Below are 19,163 nucleotides of genomic sequence, written 5' to 3'. Positions count from 1 at the left end.
TTTCACATGCTCTGTATTTGTCATGTGAACTCACAAGACCATTCAGTTTTGCCTGTCTGTGTAGTTTTTTCTTTTTGTTGTTCAGCCGCCGAAGACGGTTGGTAAACCAAGGAGAACTGCTATCACAGGTAATGGTTAACATGGGAATGAACTGGTCGATGAGATCATTGAGGGCAGTTTTAAAAAGGATCCAGTTCTGCTCTATAGAGCGAGAGCAGAAATCATGCAAAAATTTATCAGAAAACATTAATAATTCTGCATTAATTGCATCAAAATTTGCTTTGCCGTAACATCTTATGTTCTTTTTAGTAGTTATCTTTTTACTAGTGCGAAATTTAATGTACCCAGTGATAACATCGTGGTCAGAGATGCGTTCCTCATGAGTTATGCCTGAAAATATATCAGGTTTGTTTTTGAGAACTAAGTCAAGTACATTGGAAGAGGCTTTAGTTGATCGTGTTGGTTGGTTAATGAGTTGTGTTAGTGAAAAATCAAGGCAAGTGCTGAGAAAAGAATGTGCTTCGGCATCTGTGTCCACTACGGAAAGTGTTGACCAATTAATTCTTGGAAAATTGAAATCTCCAAATATAATAACATCGGAATTGGGAAAACGCGCATACATTTCACTGAGCACCCGATGATATTCATCTGAAAACGCACCAGACATGTCGGGAGGACGGTAGAAAACGCCGATGATGACACGAAATGCACCATCATTCAAAGAAACCCAAACACATTCAAGGAAAGAATCGATAACGATAGGTGTGGCAATGAAATCCTCCTTTATCGCGATGAGAACACCGCCCCCCCCTTCGCAATTGTCTATCGCAGCGAAAAAATTTGAAATTGCATGCACTGGTAAAGATGTTGACATCATGAATAGTGTCGTTCAGCCACGTCTCAGTTAGTACCACTAAAGAAGCTTGACATGAATCGATGAAAGATGATAGTGCAATACCGTTAGCTACAACACTTCTAATGTAGCTACAACACTTCTAATCTATTGATAAGACCGCTTGCTGGCTGCCCTGAACGATGAAGATAAACAAAAAAGCAACACAGGAAACAAACATCACTTTGTGGCAGTTGTCTTTACAACTGTGGTGTGGCGACGAAGAATTGACACGACTGCTGAAATTTCCAGACAACCGTCGTGCGACAGGATACTGAAGTTTCCAGAAACACTGTTATGAGGTAGCAAGGAATAGTGCTGTGGTACAATTTTACCCTGAGGCTTAGAGTCCTGGGCATTTCAAGTAAAATGTTTTGGTTACACCACGCCTCGGTCAAGAGCATGATGAAGTTTGCAGGTCAACGTGGTGTTAACGACTTAGAAAATTATCCGCAATAAAATATGCTGGGCGAGTTGGTTTTAACTTCCATATCTGCAGCGCTGAAGACGAGACAGAAGGAATACACACAACCGCGCGGAGGTCCAGTTAGGCACGGTGAAAGCTTTGTTACGTGTCAAGAAGGGGTCGTCTATTCTCTGCCCATGTCCTGTGGGAAGAGGTACGTTGGGCAGACGGGCAGCTGTCTGAACAAAAGATTAAAAAATCATCATGACAATGTCGCACGTGTCGCCACTTCAGGACACGTAGCGAAATACTGCACGGACTGCAAAAAAGAAGAAACATAAGAAAGTGACAATGAAGCCTGTGAATCGTTGTACAGAGAACGCAGCGTGACAGGAGAAAATAGTGACGCTCTGACAAGAAAAATACTGAGGGCACGTATGATTACAAGAGTGCAGGATGTTTGTACAAGTGCGCTCAATAGCATTGACACAAAATTAAATGAAGTATCTTGATTGCGAGATTTGACGCGTGCCGCTTTCCGCCGGCACTAGTTACGTCCATGCATGTTCCTTTCCTTTCTGGTAGCCAGTAAGTATAAAAGCTTGCTGACCGTCCAATAAAATTCAGTTGTCAGTCAGCGCACCGTTGTGTGACTCTGTTGTGTTGTTTGTTCCTTCTGTCACGTCTTTAGCGCTGTAGATATGGAAGTAGAAAAGGATGCAGCCGAGTCGTTATGATATGTTGTTTTAGCGCTATTCAGCGACGCTGGAATGTTTTGTGGTTAGGTGTTTTTTAGCGAATCATACCAAAGGTAGGTGAACTTCATCAAGCGGCACTGCATGCGTACTTGTAAGACTTTCTAATGCTATTCACTGTTTCTACTTGCCGGGCCCTATGGCACGCTGCACTACGAAAAAAAAATTCTTGCAGAAAAATGTTACATGAGCAAAGATGAAGACAAGGACGCCGATTTGGTTTCTTCCAGGAGCTTTTTTAGTTTTTTCGCACTTACTTCCTTAAGCGCAGACTGTTGGGAAAGTTGGTGCAAGATAATTGAAAGCTACATTCTTTGCGCAAAACAGACGAGGCTTAGGAGAGAAACCCAACAAATGTCAAGTCCAGCCTGTGTTGTGCAGAAACATTGCTTACTTCCTGTCCCTCACATTCAAAAAATACTGCAGAACACTGCCATGCGCCCTCGGCTCCCAAGGTGTTGAGGATGACGTTCCGGTTTCATACGAGTCGCCATAAGGTACTTTCCCAGCAAGCCATTGTCCTGCAAGTAACACTGTTTTTATGTATCTTTGCAAAGAAACGAAATCTAAATCACTTTGTGTTATTTTAATATAGCGTAAGCATGCAATTCCCTCTCTCTCGAAGAAGCACACAATTTCTTGAAAAACGCTACAAAATTGTCCGTGGTTTAGCTTTGGTGAAAGCTGGAGTGACGCGATAGCTACAGCTGGCTGAGTGGAACTTGGTCACGTGATCAACCACGTGACGAACCACGTGATCAGCCACGGCGCCGCGCCACCGGCAGCTGCTCCGCACCACATGACAGCGTGGCGGCGCAACCACAGGGTGGCAGCGCAGCCACAGGGTGGCGGCAACGCTGAAGGCTACTGTAATGTAGCTATCCCTACAAAATAACCTGGTCAAGTGTTTGCGCACTGTTGCGTAGAACCCTGAACTCAGCGAAGGCAGCCGTCATGCTGCAGCTGCCTATCTATTGCTAATGCTCCAGACCTACAGGTAAGTCAAAGACCTACAAACTTTCCGGAAACCTGGGCTAACGCGACGACCACAATGGCACAAGTGCACATGCCTGGCGCTGGTCACGCGACCGTGAATTAGTGACAATCATGTGGCAGGCCCCGTGACGGTGACGTGACCTATATTAACGGTCTGCTCTCTGAATCCGCCGAGGGAGGGGGGCTTCGTACAAAAGCTTTTGCTGTAAAACCATACTTGCACATGTAATACGCATACTGTTTCGGAAGGCCGAGCACCGTGCTCGTGGTGGCCGCCGATGCTAGGCCTTCTAAAGGTCGAGGCAGACCGTGTAATATCCAGTTCCAAAGCTCTGAGAGAGACGCACATTGCCACAACGATCATGAAGTCTATGTCATCGGTTCCTGAGAGGGCAGAAGGAGAACTCTTGCTCTTCCTTTCGTGTCTGTCGAAGACGTTCGGTATGTTTACCATCTACGGGACGCAACTAAGCTGCATCTATAAAGTAAATCGGTAGGGTGGGTACTGACAGACGTCAAGAAATAATCCGATATCTGCTCCGCGTTGCCTAATCCCGAGTCCTTACGGAACGCTCGTCGGACGGCCGGATAGACAGCCCCGCATCTCCGGTACTTTGCGAGCACGATAAATCACCTCCGCACGATTTTCGTCGCATATATATATATAATTATAATTGGTTTTTGGGGAAAGGAAATGGCGCAGTACCTGTCTCATATATCGTTGGACACCTGTACCGCGCCGTAAGGGAAGGGATGAAGGAGGGAGTGAAAGAATGCTCCGGCGCCACGTTTTGCTCGGGTGGAGCTTTGCAGCACAGCAGTTTGTAGTGTGGAACTTGCGGGCGATCTAACAACAGGGAATTTCGCATAAACTGTAGATATCTGCAAATATATTAAAATGCGTTGTACATAAAGCGCGAATCATGAGTCTGGCTTGAAGAATTTAGGTCATCGCCAGAGTATCGCGCAAAAAAGCCCCGGCATGTCTTATTAAAAATACGACTATCACTGCCGATGCTGCAAGACTGCACTAATCACCTGTATAGATCACAAAATTGCTGAAAATTGGCGGTATAAGCTAAGATTTAATAACATTTGGCGTCACGGCTAGCCATTTTATAGTTATATTATATAGATGTCGAAACAATTTGCCTTTTCTTTAACTTGTTTTACGTTCCCGTTAGGTAACAGAATTGTCACCATGTTCGTGGTGAAAGGACCGATGCACAGAGTAGGCCGTTGTTATGCGCAACTTTTTCACAATAACATAGTCCTGTTCTGTGGAGGCACAATACGTCTTGCACACAGGCGACTGAAGCCGTATGAGGAAAGAAAATATTTGCTTGCAGAGATCCATATCAAATTAATTATCTAAATCAATAAAAAGCTGACTCACGCACCACACATTAGAGTTTGGAAAGGGTGGCATCTCATTGACGCTGGTGTTTATGTTTTTCATGGCTGACAGAAAAGCTTGCGACTATGTCGAGCACAGGCGAATCGGCAGTTTTTTCAAGTCAGTAAGAAAGTGTGATCCCCACACCATTATCAGTCAGTCAGTCAGTCAGTCAGTCAGTCAGTCAGTCAGTCAGTCAGTCAGTCAGTCAGTCAGTCAGTCAGTCAGTCAGTCAGTCAGTCAGTCAGTCAGTCAGTCAGTCAGTCAGTCAGTCAGTCAGTCAGTCAGTCAGTCAGTCAGTCAGTCAGTCAGTCAGTCAGTCAGTCAGTCAGTCAGTCAGTCAGTCAGTCAGTCAGTCAGTCAGTCAGTCAGTCAGTCAGTCAGTCAGTCAGTCAGTCAGTCAGTCAGTCAGTCAGTCAGTCAGTCAGTCAGTCAGTCAGTCAGTCAGTCAGTCAGTCAGTCAGTCAGTCAGTCAGTCAGTCAGTCAGTCAGTCAGTCAGTCAGTCAGTCAGTCAGTCAGTCAGTCAGTCAGTCAGTCAGTCAGTCAGTCAGTCAGTCAGTCAGTCAGTCAGTCAGTCAGTCAGTCAGTCAGTCAGTCAGTCAGTCAGTCAGTCAGTCAGTCAGTCAGTCAGTCAGTCAGTCAGTCAGTCAGTCAGTCAGTCTTTATTTGCAGGAAAATCACATCATCCTGCGGGTGGCAGAGACTAAAGGCATGGTTGCCTGACGAGGTATCTGCCCCCTTAACAAAAGGAGCAGCCTACAGCAGAGAGCTGGTACAAAAAAAAAGAAGCTGCGTTACAGAGAGTACACGCATACATCCTATACAACACGGCTATACTTAAGCACTATGGACAGTTTTTTTTTAAAATCACATTGAAGATTCGCTGAAATATCACAAAAACACGTAAAAAGATGTCAACAATTGAAAAGAAAATTTAAATTTATCATTGTTACTTAACAATCTCAACGGAAAACAAAATTGCCCGCAGTTCACGTTTGAACGAGAATATGTAAAAAAACGTCGAAATAAACGCGCTCAACTTTGCCCAAAAATTCCAAGCTTTTCTCGATGCGGAACCGTGCTCAACACAGCTCGTTGCTGAAGTCGCCTGTTAATGCCAGTGGAGGACAGAGCTGACGAGGCGGGAAGAGAGCACTGTTTTCGTCATGCTTGCCGGCCCGTAAAGAGGGAAAGCGCTTGTGGCTTACCGGGGCCTCCTATCGGCCCATGCAATGCGCCGCCCGAAAGAAAGCTTGCAAATTCTTGGGCAATAAATAAGGCACTTCTAGCCACCATTCTCGAGTACACAAGGTTAGAGGAGTGACAGCAAGAAACTATAGCTTGCGCAGTCTGTCTTCAGGGCATACGCCAGCTCGCACTTTCCCCGGAAACTCCATGCTCTCTACTGAACGGTTTCTACCTGTATCCGCACGCGTGGTAGAAACCCGTGCCTGAGGTGCTCTAGAGCCCGCAGTTGCCTTGGGGGTTTCACGGGGATATAGAGGCTTGTTTGAGCAGTTTCTGCAAAGAAAGCGGGTAAACTTCTGCCTCTAATTTTTTTTTCGTTTGTTTTTTCTAGGCGCGAGAAAAGCTGCATGCGTAGAGATGGTGTGAAACAAGAAGAACGCCTAAAGATGCCTTCAGTGACGGTGCACTTGCAGATAGGCCTGTAGCAGCAGTATTTCGTTTTTCTTGAAGACAAACACTCTTGGGAATGTTCATTAATACGTCTGAAGCTCTCATAATGAGGACTATTGCTGAAAGAGTATTCCTCAGATGACGGAAAAGAAGACTGGTTGCAATAAAGACGCTGATGAGACACACTGGTACGCGCAAAATAGGGTACAATGTCTTAGAAGGAAAAAATGCAGAGAAACGTTGCTGCGCAGCTATCAAAACACTCTCTTTTGGGACCACGTAGGAGACGGTTACTCCAGCTAGCTGTTCTCCCGTCGCCTTAGCTTTTTTTATTCCTTTTCCTTGCCTCTGAGTCGGCACACGAAAGACTAATTATAAGGGATTGGTTCTTCCGTTATTCCGCGTTATGATTAGTTTCACTATAACTAGCTTCTGCAAAACCACATTTGTTATGGCTAATTTTTCTCGTTGATTACTTTTTGCGTTTTATTAAATGTTTAACTTCGCAGATTGGTTCATTTCTAAAGGCAGAACAATAAGAATGCAAAGAGGCAGGATGACAGCAGAAAACATTGTACCCTGGTAGATGTACAAAACCAAATAATGCAATTTTAATATACCGTTTCAATGTTTTTTTCTGCTTACGCTAACCTGTTCAGCATAAGCGCAACGGAGGGACACCGAAAATATTCCAGCAAACCGTTACACCGCTGCTGCTAAGTGGGGCCGTTGCTTTTTTCTAGTGTGTCCTTATTCTCTTTGATTAAGGTGCCAGCTCGCATTAAGAAAAAACTACTTTAATAAAAACGAATAAAATTTGAAGTCTGTCTTCACGGAAGCATGTAGCTCTTGCTTTCCTCAAAATTTGTTCATGTTAACTGTTCATACTTATTTAAAAGAAGGCTTATATTATCGCTGAATAACGGACAACGCAAACTGGCTTGGGAGACGGAATCCATCTGTTATAATCGCCGTGCTCCATTGTTTGTGCGAGTAGCGTGTTTCAAGCGCCGTTTAAATGACCTTCGTGGTTCCCACACTGTTTACAACACCAATTCAAAGCGTCCTGCAGTATCCGCTATCTATCAAGACTAAAATGGCTAGCATTTGAAGGTCTCTTAACTCTGAAAGCATTTGAAACATGTCGATGCGAGCCCTTTTTGCTCATGAAAGCACGCCCAACCATTCATTAGTCAAGTAAACTGGAAAAAGCGTGAGTTAAACGACTTGCTTTCTGATCTTTGCTTAGTTAGGTTCGCTCACGCTAGGGCAAGGAATAAACTCCGAGGCCGGACAGGACGAGCTGGTGACGGGAGAATGTTCCCACCACGAGGACTCGCCCAGATGGCGGAGAGTGGAGCGCCAAGCCGAAACGTCCGCACGTGAAGGCTTCCGCAGCCGAAGAGAACAGTCCTATACCCGCGCGTAGCAATCACCACGTCCGTGGCGCTCGTGTCGCTGCGGCGCCAGCGCCCTTTTTTCCAGTTAATGTAACTCGGAAGGGTGCAACACGGGAAAGCAAACCACAGGCGACGAGTGCGGCAAGTCCCCACAATTTCCTGTCGAAAATTGTCGATAAGGAGATCGACTCAGTTCTTCACTGGCGCAACATGAACTCAATCTGGTCAGTCTTGATGACCCTTCTCATCATCCTCGTCCACATGTGCTGCCGCCTGGAGAGGCTTCACATCAGCTTCCTTTCGCAGCGAATGGAGATTCCTGTCGATCCTGAAGCGTTTTCGGGGCTGAAATCGGGGACCTGGAACAATGAGGTCGCGAAAATTGAACGCGCTCTCAGGCATGACTGGGCTGCCGGAGGCAACCTTCTCCAGCTGACCAGAAATCCTTAGACATTTCCGAGCGCTACTACACTCCACTAAGCCAGCGACCTCGCAAAGCGGAGACTGCGCTCAGCTCACCTTCACCAGTTTACCAGTGGTCCAGTGCGATCTTGCCACGTTAGCTATATAATGAATTAATCTAATCGAACAATTGAAAACCTCTGTCATAACCGCCACGAGGCACCTTCTTCCTGAAAATTATTAAATTATAAAGCACTAGTACGCCCTAAGCTTGAATACGCTAGCATAATTTTTGGTCCCCACCGGTCTCGTATCGGTTCAAAATCGCGCTACTCGCTTCATTCTTTCAAACTACTCGCGATACTCTAGCATATCCAACTTAAAATTTCAACTGCAACTTCCTTCTCTCGCTTCCAGTCGGCGAATTTAACGTTCTTGCTTTCATCAGAAGTTTTCTCGCTGTTCAACCCGTGGAAGCGAGTTCATTCAACCAGTGTGTCGAACACTTCGCACAGCCCTGGCTAAAAGCGTCCCACATAGTGCCCGAAATATTACATTCCAGAAGCAATATTCTGTGCCCGCTGCTCACGAGCGAAATGTCCTTCCCAGCGGCCAACCGCTAATCGCGGTCCTGTTCATTTCAAGACTGCCACCGAGGAAGCCATGGTATCTTGACGATTACCACGCAACAGTCATTGTTAGCCACCATTTATGCGGGCACCTCTAATGCAAAATGAATATTTTCATTTTGATTTAAGAGACCACTACAGCGTGCAGTGAGATGGTGCGCGAAGATGCTGATACTGATGGCCTAATCTTTCTACTGAGTGGAGAATCTAAGAAAAGTCTTCTCGTATTCGCACCTACTAGTTCTGGCTGCTACAGGAGGCCTATGCCGTGTGTAATGAATTCAAAATTCCTGCGGTAATTTTTGAAGCCATGCTCCATGAAGCACGTGCTGGCAGCTGTGAAAACAAGAAAAAAATGGTTTTCGAGGAAAAGAAATGGCGCAGTAATTGTCTCATATCTCGGCGGACACTGGAATCACGCAGCAAGAAAAGGGAGGAAGGTGGGAGTGGAAGAAGAAAAAGAGAAAGAAGTGCCGTACTGAAGGGGATGGCTTCGGAATAATTTCGACCACCTGGAGTTCTTTAACGTGCTCTGACCTCGCACAACACTCAGGTGCCTTCGCGTTTCGCCTCCATCGAAACGCGACCGCCGCGGCCGGGTTCCAGCCCCGGGAATTCCGGTTCACTAGACCAGCGCGCTAACCACTGAGCAACCACGGCTTTTTATTATTTACTGACTGAGCCACCACAGCGGGCACAAACTAGAAGCGCATGTCCAGTTTTTCTGGGCTAGTTTTGTTTGGATATAGTTGAACCCGGACTGACGGAATGCTCAACAGTTTCCTGCGTAGTTATGCTGAAACTGCTTCCAAATTGCTCTATAAAATTTATAATGCCTCTATCGGGAAGTGTACTTAATAGAGATTGAAGAACAGCAGGTTTTGTGCAGTTCTTGAAAAAACAGGCGACGCTTCGATGGTTCCCAGTTGTGGTCCATTTCCAGTAACTCCAAGCTGCTGGAAACTGATTGAACATATAATAACCAACGGAATGCAGAAGTTCTTAACAGACAGTGTTTCAGCGCTGATTTAGGAAAACTTTTTCTACTGTAGCCCAATGATCTCTGATATCTATTTCTTTGCAAGTTTTTTGAGCAAATTAGGTTGGACTGATGTTGCATTTTTAGGTCTTAGTAAATAATTTTACGTCCTTTCACACGTTAAACAAGCCGACAAACTGGCCGCCCAACTTTCATGGTTAACTAGGCTACTCCATACCTCTCTAACAGGACTCAGTTTGTTAGTATGGATGACAATTTTTCTAACCGCCTTACAACAAATTCAGGACTCTGATAAGCTAGGGGGCATGGGACGTGGTTGTTTTAGATTTGTGCTGATAATGTCAATGTGATGAAAGCTCCGTTTAAAATTCGGGAGTTTGCACACGACTGCGATCTGTTTCCTCAGATTAATAGCCGTTGGAATAATGACTATTTAATTGAAGTCATGATAACAGTCATAATGGCACAATGATTGGAACATGAAACTGAACACTGATTATAGTAGTCACTAAAATGACAAACAAGCGAATGTCTCGTTTCCTCCAGAACCACCTACTGTTGCAGCTTTTAACCTAAATCAAAGAATATAAATATATTGGGGCCCTATAACTGATGACCTTAATATAATCATGCTTGTTTCTAACACTTGTGCATACTCCTTTCGAAATGTTTGTCTCCTGCGACGCGAACTAAAGTAACCTCCATCAAATATTAACACTGTAGTGCAGTTATCACCAACAAGAGCTAAGCTGGAATATGCTTGTGCGGCTTGGGAGTTGTAAAGAAACCTAAATACTAACACACTTGCAATGATTCATTGCTAATCTGTTTGCTCTATTTTTCGAAATTTCGTGAAGGGGACTCACGCAGTATCGTTTGAATAAATATTGAATTTCAACAACCCAACTAAGATGACCGATTAAAAGACTTCTGTTCTTGCTGAAACATGAAAGACGCATCCTTAAGTCACTTATTGAGCGTCTGGCAAGACATCGCCGCACACAAAAGGCAACTTACCAACCATAGACAGTAAATCTGGACAAAGGCATTTTTTGAACGGGAAACCAGTTATGAACGCAACTTTTTCATATAATGTTAGAATTCATTATGACAATCAACATATCTGCATATAAACCGACCGCAGTCTTCAATTCCTTTTTCTATTAACGTTTTTGCTACCGTTTCCTCATTGTTTTTCTTTGGGAGAGTTAACTGTTCAGTGCAACGTGAATGAAACGCTTTAAATTAAAGATTGTGCTACGTAAGAGGGTAATGTACTATTACCTTTAATTTTTGCATAACAGTTTATGATAATATTATAATTTTTAACATTTTTGTTCGAAATTTCTGGACATGCCAATTCTAGAATAAATGCTCTTAAACATTTGTTTTCCGCGTACAATATATGATCGGTACAGACTGGTACCAAACCAAACTAGTAGAACTAATTGAACAGAAATTACAAAAGCTTCGCCACCTGAGCCTAAATCGTGCTCATGCGGCTGTTCCGAAGGATTTTTTCTTGCGCATTTAAAATAACTAAATAGTTTACCACTGACTGTTAGTCACTTTACAAATGCTTTCGCGGGTGACGTATTATGTTTGCTTATTGCTTTATTATTGCCCTTAGACTGCAGTATCGTGCGAAGAAAAAAAAATGGAATAAAGAGTAGACATAAGGGGTGCGCGAGGTCTGACCAGCAATGACCTGCTGAGTTTTAATGTTAATTCAGCCGGGTAGATTGTGACGGAGAAGGACAGTTATAAAAAACGAAGATTTACTGCATTAAAGCGCGTCTTTCTGGTGTTGAAACACAGTTCAACACTCATAACGGTTAGAAATTTTGGCCCGGCAGATTGTGCGTAGAGCTCAGTCGATCTGAAGTGCGGGGAATGCATCGATGTGACAAAAAACATGCTCATGATTACGACGGCAGAGTTGTACAGGGAATTTTCCTCGGTTAACTGTGCCGCTATAGGCGCGGGCGCCTCTGTTGGCTTTGATTTAATTTAGCGTTGCTGTCGCAAATCGTGACTAAATAAATTCCACGTCTAGTGCTCATGAATCATAGCGCTGTCCATGGGGGATGACCATGGCCGCTATCCATGTGGTGTGCCCTGAGGAATCATATAGCAGGATGCGCATGGCACAAGTCTGCATTGGGGCAGGTGTTCTAACAAGCGAAGCAAGTTGGAAGGGAGGGCGGGGAAGGCGAAACGATAAGTGCCAGATATGGCAGCGATGTAAGGGTTAGTAATTTTGGCTACATTGTGCCAAAATACACGCGCTTGAGAGAAACTCGCAGGCAAAGCAATCGCTCCAGTGGACGTAACTCTTCGAAATAGGCAATATTTGTTGGGCCACACGCCGAGGGCAACCGCGCTTTGAAAATTATAAATGCTGAAACGACTATCACTTTTGGTGGGCTACACTTCTCTCAATAATTAAGGAGCCTAACAGTAGTAGTTAAAAAGTTAACTATTCAGTATTAGTTAACCAGCCTGCTGGTTAGCACACCCTAGCTTTATATTGATGTACTACACCGCTGACAATTTTATGCCGAAAAAAGCGTTCTTCTTAAACGAGAAACTTGTTTTAAATACTTTGTAAAGCCTTAGGTGAAACACCCTGCATAATAAAGCATCAAATTCGAAGTTGTCGATGAGCTTTATAGAGCTTTAGTTACTTATTCCTTCTTTTATTCATGCACCTACATGGCGCCCTAAAGGTGTTAAAATAAGGTTTTTTTTTTACGAAAAGAAAAGACGTGATCAAGGGAGAGAAGGTACAATTGTCAAGGCAGAAACATCAAAGCCCGGTATATTGTCGAGGCAAAAGAAGAATAGAGGTGTAAATGAAAAGCTGCAGCAAAAATGTGTGATCAGAAGGTAAGAACACAGATAGACAGCAAACGCGCCAAATACAAAATCTACCACGTGACAGCAGCTGGCGCATATATTTGGCCATTTCACCCCCAAAGCCCGTCGGGGACAGCACTCGGAAGAAAAGAGGATTTTGTTCTCTGAGACGCATCTCCGGACACTAAAGTAGCAGCGCTGTCGCGTGGTCGGTTTTGTATTTTGCGGGCTCTCACTGGAGCCCGGTAAAAAAAAAAAAAGGTAAGTAAATGCTATCATGGTGCAACAATCCAGCCGGCTGTCTTTAAGGGCGGTATACAACTTCCACATTGGCACTTTATTCCCGACACCGATATTTAAAAAGAGAGCTAATTAACTTTACTAATTATCTTACAGTCCAGGGCGAAAAAATAATTTCAGACTAAGTCATGCGACTCTCAACGACAGTGTGTGCCACTCGCATACTACTGTATGTCTTGCTTTCTTTTTAATCTCGGCTACATTAAAAGCTCGGACGCGCAGTGTAGCGACGCTCTGCCGTCTCTGACTGGGATAAGAAGGTTCCATAAATAGCCCCAAGTTTTGAATTAAGCAAGATTCTCGTTGGAAAAATAAAATTGAAAAACTCACTCTCTTTTTTGACCAGTTACATTTGGTAAAGCAAATATGCAGCTCTCCAGTGAAGAAGTTGAAGTGACAGCTAAAGTTTTCCGGCTATCTAGTCCCTCTGTCCTTGCTCCTATATCAGAGTGCCCATACTAATTCAAAAACAGGCCTGACACACTCAGATCGCGTGACGCCGCACTGTAAGCGTTTTCACTAGTCAAGTGGCGAAGACGGCATTTTTTGTACGTACACGTATATTTTCAGTAGGCGAACAGAGCTGAGAAGATCCCACCGGGATGTCGTGAAAACAACACGCGCTGAAGCTTAAAGAAAAGCGTTAAGAAATTCTAAGTCATTCCTCCTCACCCCTAGCCCCTTGCCTTGTGAACAAAATTCAAAAAGGAAAAAAATGGTTCAGTATAATTCCGGACAGCGAGCCTCAGGGCACCCGGTTTTTGTTTGCTCCTAACGACACGGCCATTTTCATCCTTGGTAGATTTCGCAACAAGCATGGCTAGCTCGAAAGCCACGTCGAGCTGAGATACGTCTGCGCCCTCTAATGGTAATCCACCAGCCTGTTCTGCGCCGTAATCCTGACTTCGTGAGGAATATACTTATCGCTCCACGCTGACAAAAGTCGAAAAGGTAGTTTCTGCCAGTACGCGGTTGTGCGAAGGATAAAAAATATCGTTATAAATAATCAGAAGACGATGACACAATGCAGTGTGAAAACAGTCCAATCTAGTGGACTTTCCGCGGTTGGAAGAGGGAAAAATTTTCCGTAGACGTAATATGTTCTAACCATAAATTCTGTATGCCTGGTGAACAATTAGAACGCTAATTTAGACTGATCGCTGCGCGAAACAGTGCAAGAAACGACTCCGCGACATTTTCGAGCGCCTTTCTTTAGGCACCATCTTTACGCAATAAGGATTACGACGCAGAACAAACGAGACAATTGCCGTTAGGCGGCTCAAAAGTGTTTCAGCGGGATTCGGCTCTGGAGCTGGCCGAGCTGCTTGGGACATTAAAAGTGAAAAATAAAAACGGAAATAAAAACGAAGCAGTCTGCTGATGGGTACTTAGGAAAAATTTCTAGCACTCTTTTTGCTTTTCTTATCAGGTTCACAACGTAAAAAAAAATGAAAATTTCCCAACGAACCTTTTCCAGCCTCCACTGCTGTCGCTTCGAGGAATACCGGCGGAATCTTTTCACCGCACTTCGCTTATTAAAAAGGCACGCAGGCAGTGAGCGATGGTTCAGGTAAGCCAGATATTCGCTTCTGCCAAGGACCTGTCACGCGGAAAGACAGGTTCGTTTGCGCATTAGAAAAAAGCTAGGTCTGTGAGCTTGAAACCAACATGACAAGCAAGAAAAGATGGATTCAAAGAGCTAGAGTGAGTTGGAGCTTAGTTCGTGGAAGGTGCTTTAAATGGAAATTCGGAGAACCTAGCTCACTTCATACTTTGCGCAAGTGTTGCGAAAGCATTCAATAAGCCGACACATACAACGGCCGCAAGGTTTCCTCCAAGACGCACGGTGAAATGATGGGACATAAAAAGTTCAGTGCCGCAATAGGAACACCTTGACAGTAAGTCCACATCATATGAAGCGCGAACAAGACAAAGGAAGACTTGATAAACTGCTTGGCTGTCTAGCAACACCCGCGTCCGCAGCTTCCAGTTTCCATATTGGCTCGGTCTAGCTGGAGCGCTGGTGTGTCGCCCGCTATGCTTGCTGGGCCGCTGTAGTTTATCCAGGTCAACTTCTGCATGCACTACAAAATACTCACTCATGTACCCTACAAGGCGAATAATTTACGACCACTTGTAAATAGGAGAGACATGAGAATACGCGACCTTTTAACCGATGTCGAAATGCGATGTCGCAACCGATGTCGCAACGCACTTTAAGGCGTCCATTCTCAGCTACCGGCTCAATAAAGCTGTCTTGTAGAAAAGCCGGCATGCTTTGCAAGCTGTCATCTGGGCGTCTTCAAATTGGGTTTGCGTTTTCTGGGTGCGCATGTTATCTAAGTTCAGTTTGGAAGATAGAAGACACAGGAGATGAATATGAAGCCACGCTGAATACAATACAAGCGTGCAGTTATGCATGTCTGTACTCTGCTGTTCTGCGAATACGTGGGCAAACAGATGGAACGAATTTCAGCAGCAGTTAAGCCCAGTACTTCACGCTATGCGTGCGAAAGCTTTCTTCTTCAGCAGTTCCCAGGCCAGCTTACTTCCTGCAGGGCCCAGAGATCTGGAACGCTGAAAATGTTACGCTAGCTGCGGAAAGAGGCCCGAAGGCAGGCCCCATGAGTCCCATGACGTTTTTTTTTCTCCTAGGCATTGGTTCTTTTGCGCAATGGATTACACTTCTCTTCTGAGCGTCGCCCGTTCAAAAGGCAAAAATGCTGCCGTGAAGTTTGAGAGAAAAAGGCAACGAAAGTATAACGAGTCTGTTTGGAATGAATATCAGTGTGAAAAAAAGTACACGTAACGAAATGGAACAGTTAATAAACGCCAACAAATAAGGAACAAAACAATTAAAAGGCACCGCAAGCTGTTTTCTTGCCAATGGGAGGCCGTTTTGGTCAGCTCACACGGGCATTAAGGCCCTGGCCGCCGAGTGGCTGCTAAGGTCGCCGCTAGCCATGTGCTGGAGGTCACATTGCGCGGATCGTCTGCACCCGAATTTTAAGAAAATAAAAGTTTTCAGATCCAATCCAAAAGCTGGCTAGTCGCAGCGCATGAAAACGCAGCTTAACGATCTTATGAGCGCACAGCAGAGTTGTCGTGTACTAAGTTTCGGTTGACAGTCTACGAACTATGGAATGATGAGCTTGATGACGCAGTTACAGTAACGCAGTTACAGTAACGCAGTGTCGCCATTAGCCACCAGCCTCTTCCTCCCACGTCATGCATGCGCGGGTGCATTGCGCGTCCTAAGTGGTGTGCCCAAAAGACCGAGCGTTGTCTACAGGGTGCACTCGCCATTGGGATTAGCGGCAACTCAAGGAACGTCGCAGCAGCTAATTTCCAAGCAACTACCGCGCGAAGCGGTTTTCTTTTAATGTATAAAAGTAGTGCTCCTATTCGCTCACGCGCGGATATTTTTTTTTTGCAAGTTGCAAGAAATTTTTTCAAAGCGAGGGCGTTAAAACACATGCGTGCATTTTTCAGTTCAAATCCTAATCGAAATGCCCGCTTCATTTCAAGCAGACCTACCCGTAATCAGCTGTGTTAAAACCTGATAAATGGTTTTTGGGGAAAGTAAATGGCGCAGTATCTGTCACACATATCGGCGGACACCTGAACCGCGCCGTAAGGGAAGGGATGAAGGAGGGAGTGAAAGAAGAAAGGAGGGAAGAGGTGCCGTAGTGGAGGGCTCCGGAATGATTTCGACCACCTGGGGATTTTTAACGTGCACTGACATTGCACAGCACACGGGCGCCTTAGCGTTTGGCCTCCATCGAAATGCAGCCGCCGCGGTCGGGTTCGAACCCGGGAACTCCGTATCAGTTGCCGAGCGCCCTAACCACTGAGCCAACGCGGCCGGTGTAATTCCGTGGTTCGCTATAATTTGGTAGCTCAAGAGTATTGACTCGTTGTGTAATCACCTGTGCAACGTTTCAAGTGTCTGTTGCCCAAATGAACTTCCCGGAAAGTAAAAAAAAATACTTCCTCCTGAGGAAAAATGATGCCTTAAAGGTGTGTAGCTAGTTTTCACCGCCCTGAAAGTTTCACAGCACGCTTTATCGCTACATACGCGAGTAAACGTGCTATGAATTTCATGCTGAAGCATGCCAGTCATTATAAAGGGTGGTCGCGCCATCTACCGTTAGGTGAACCAAGCAGGCCCTACTATTTTTTTCTGAAAAACTTACCTCAGGACCCATGTTTAGTAGACAGTGCATAATTTATCCAATGAATGCATCGCTTGAAAGTACCTGCCGCCGCTATTTATCGGTGGGATGGTCTAACGTCTTTCCGTTTCCAGGAGGGCATGTTGGCGGGCTAGTTGGTACATGAAGTTATAAACGGAAAACAGCGCAAGAATAGCGCTTGTGTTGTCTCTGTCTCTCGTCAAGTCGTTGTTTTTTTTTTTGCGCTGTTTTCCCTTTGTAATTTCCGTTTCCCCTATCGAACTAACAATTGTAATGATGACTCCTTATGTTTGCTGAGGCTTTCAAGCACAATGACAAGACAAATCATTGCTCTTTTGTATTTGCAGGTACCCGACTCTAAGGCAGGATAAAAAAGAATGCCTGTGGAACTATGTCTTTTTCGTTAAAATGTTTGTGCTTTGCCAATAATGCATCCAATGATCAACATTTAGTGATAGCAACGCACGAACAACAAAACTCAGCAAGCTGTTCCCGTTTATTGTTAACAGAGTATTTGTAAATGTCTTTTTTAAAACACTTTTTACTCTAAAATCAAACAAAAATATTCTTACGTTTTGTTTTTACCAACAAGCAGCTGTGCGCCAGTTCACTGTATCAGGCAGCCGCCTGTTCCAGACTCCCTCCAATGTTTTCAAAAGATAAACCATTCCCTTTAGAGAAATCGACCACTAAAATAAAATCTGGTTTAACTGCTGGAACGATCGGCACTATTTGAAGCAGGAAATGGCCCGGTTTAAATCCAGGAAATTGGGAGCAAAGCGCGGCCTTGCGTTATCGATTCATCAGGGTGCGCTCCGAAAGAAGAGTCCGGCGAAGGGCAGTGACCTTTCTAATTTAGGAGCAGGGATAACTTTGCTCACGCTGTTGCCATCTTCAGGAAAGTGGCGCCATCTTCTGGGAGGACCAATGGCTCTCCGACAATGAAGGTCATGCGGCCGGCTTCCTGAAGAAGCGAAACAACGTGCTGTGCAGCAGGATTTTTTTTTTCAGTGGAACGAATGAATGACATCGTGATGAAATCAATAGATTTGTTAAGAGGATATATATAAGATGTAGTGACTGAACTGGTTCTTATGAAGCCAGGGAATAAAATTTTTGTACAGGATTCAAAATGTTTCCGTGATTTAGGGGCCCGTTTCCTAAAATAAAAATATAGAGATGGTACGATTAGTATGCTTATTAAAAGAGTACGCGCTGGGGAAACCTAGAGGCAAGAGGGAAAAAAAAATGGACTGCAGTGCACTTCTCGTGCTGCCACCTGATGCCTGAGCTCTTTCGCTGTTTTGCCACAAGACCAATAGATGGCGCAGCCCCGATCGATCTTCATGATGGGCTTCATTTATGACAGAGCGCCGCCTATTTGTGGCAAAAGAAGATTGAAGCCGCGAGCGTTTGTAACGACACCCAAGAGATGGCGCGGTTGTGTCGTCTAACGGGTGATTTTAGTGTGGTTTGAGGAATCTATATATAGAAGGTTGGCGTAGTGTCCTCCTTCCTGCTCTCTTCCCCCTACGAACTGTTCTGCCTAGAAGTGTACATGCACGCTTCTTTAGTATGCTCACAGAGATGGCAAAGGCCGTCGTATATGGGGAAATAGGGACTGGGAAGGGAGCATAAAGAGGACGACGCCACGTTCCCGTGCACGAGAATTTTTCTGTGACCACCTTCGCAGCAAGGGGGGTGGGCGTTTGTCGTACAGAAACTAAATAAATTCAAAGATCACTACAGGCTGCCTCACCGCCGTTCCGGGAGAAGGGATAGCGAGAACGAAACAACCTAACCGCCCCCCCCCCCCCCCCCCCCCTCACCTCATCTCTTTTAGCCCACGGTTCTCAAGTTCTCTAGACAGCCTAGCCGAGGCACACGGACCACAGGTAGGAGTGGTATCAGGACGAATCGCAATTCCGAAAGGTCAGAGCGGGTGAATATGGCTGCGCTAAAACGTTATTGGCATGAAGCAGACGACGTGATCCTTCAGCCCTGATAATGAAACTTTTGTTTGAAGGAGTACACTGCAACTACTACCAACACAACAATGGCGAAGATGAAAACCTACGGAATCTTCGAGGCCTGCTTGATGCAGAAATCGCTGTGAAATCGATCAGCAGGGAGTCAATACGCTTGCCAGATGTTTGTGCAAAAACAAAAACAAAACAAAACTGAGGGGCGATCGGTTGAATTTATGTGGAAAAAAGCGAGAGCATTCTTCGTTACCGCATCTTCCTTCCTTCTATCGTTCTTGAGCCCAGAGCACGAACTGCACCGCTAGGAC

Source organism: Amblyomma americanum, chromosome 6 (genome assembly GCF_052857255.1).
Source record: "Amblyomma americanum isolate KBUSLIRL-KWMA chromosome 6, ASM5285725v1, whole genome shotgun sequence".
In the NCBI taxonomy this organism is placed as follows: domain Eukaryota; kingdom Metazoa; phylum Arthropoda; class Arachnida; order Ixodida; family Ixodidae; genus Amblyomma; species Amblyomma americanum.
This window is presented reverse-complemented; position numbering follows the sequence as displayed.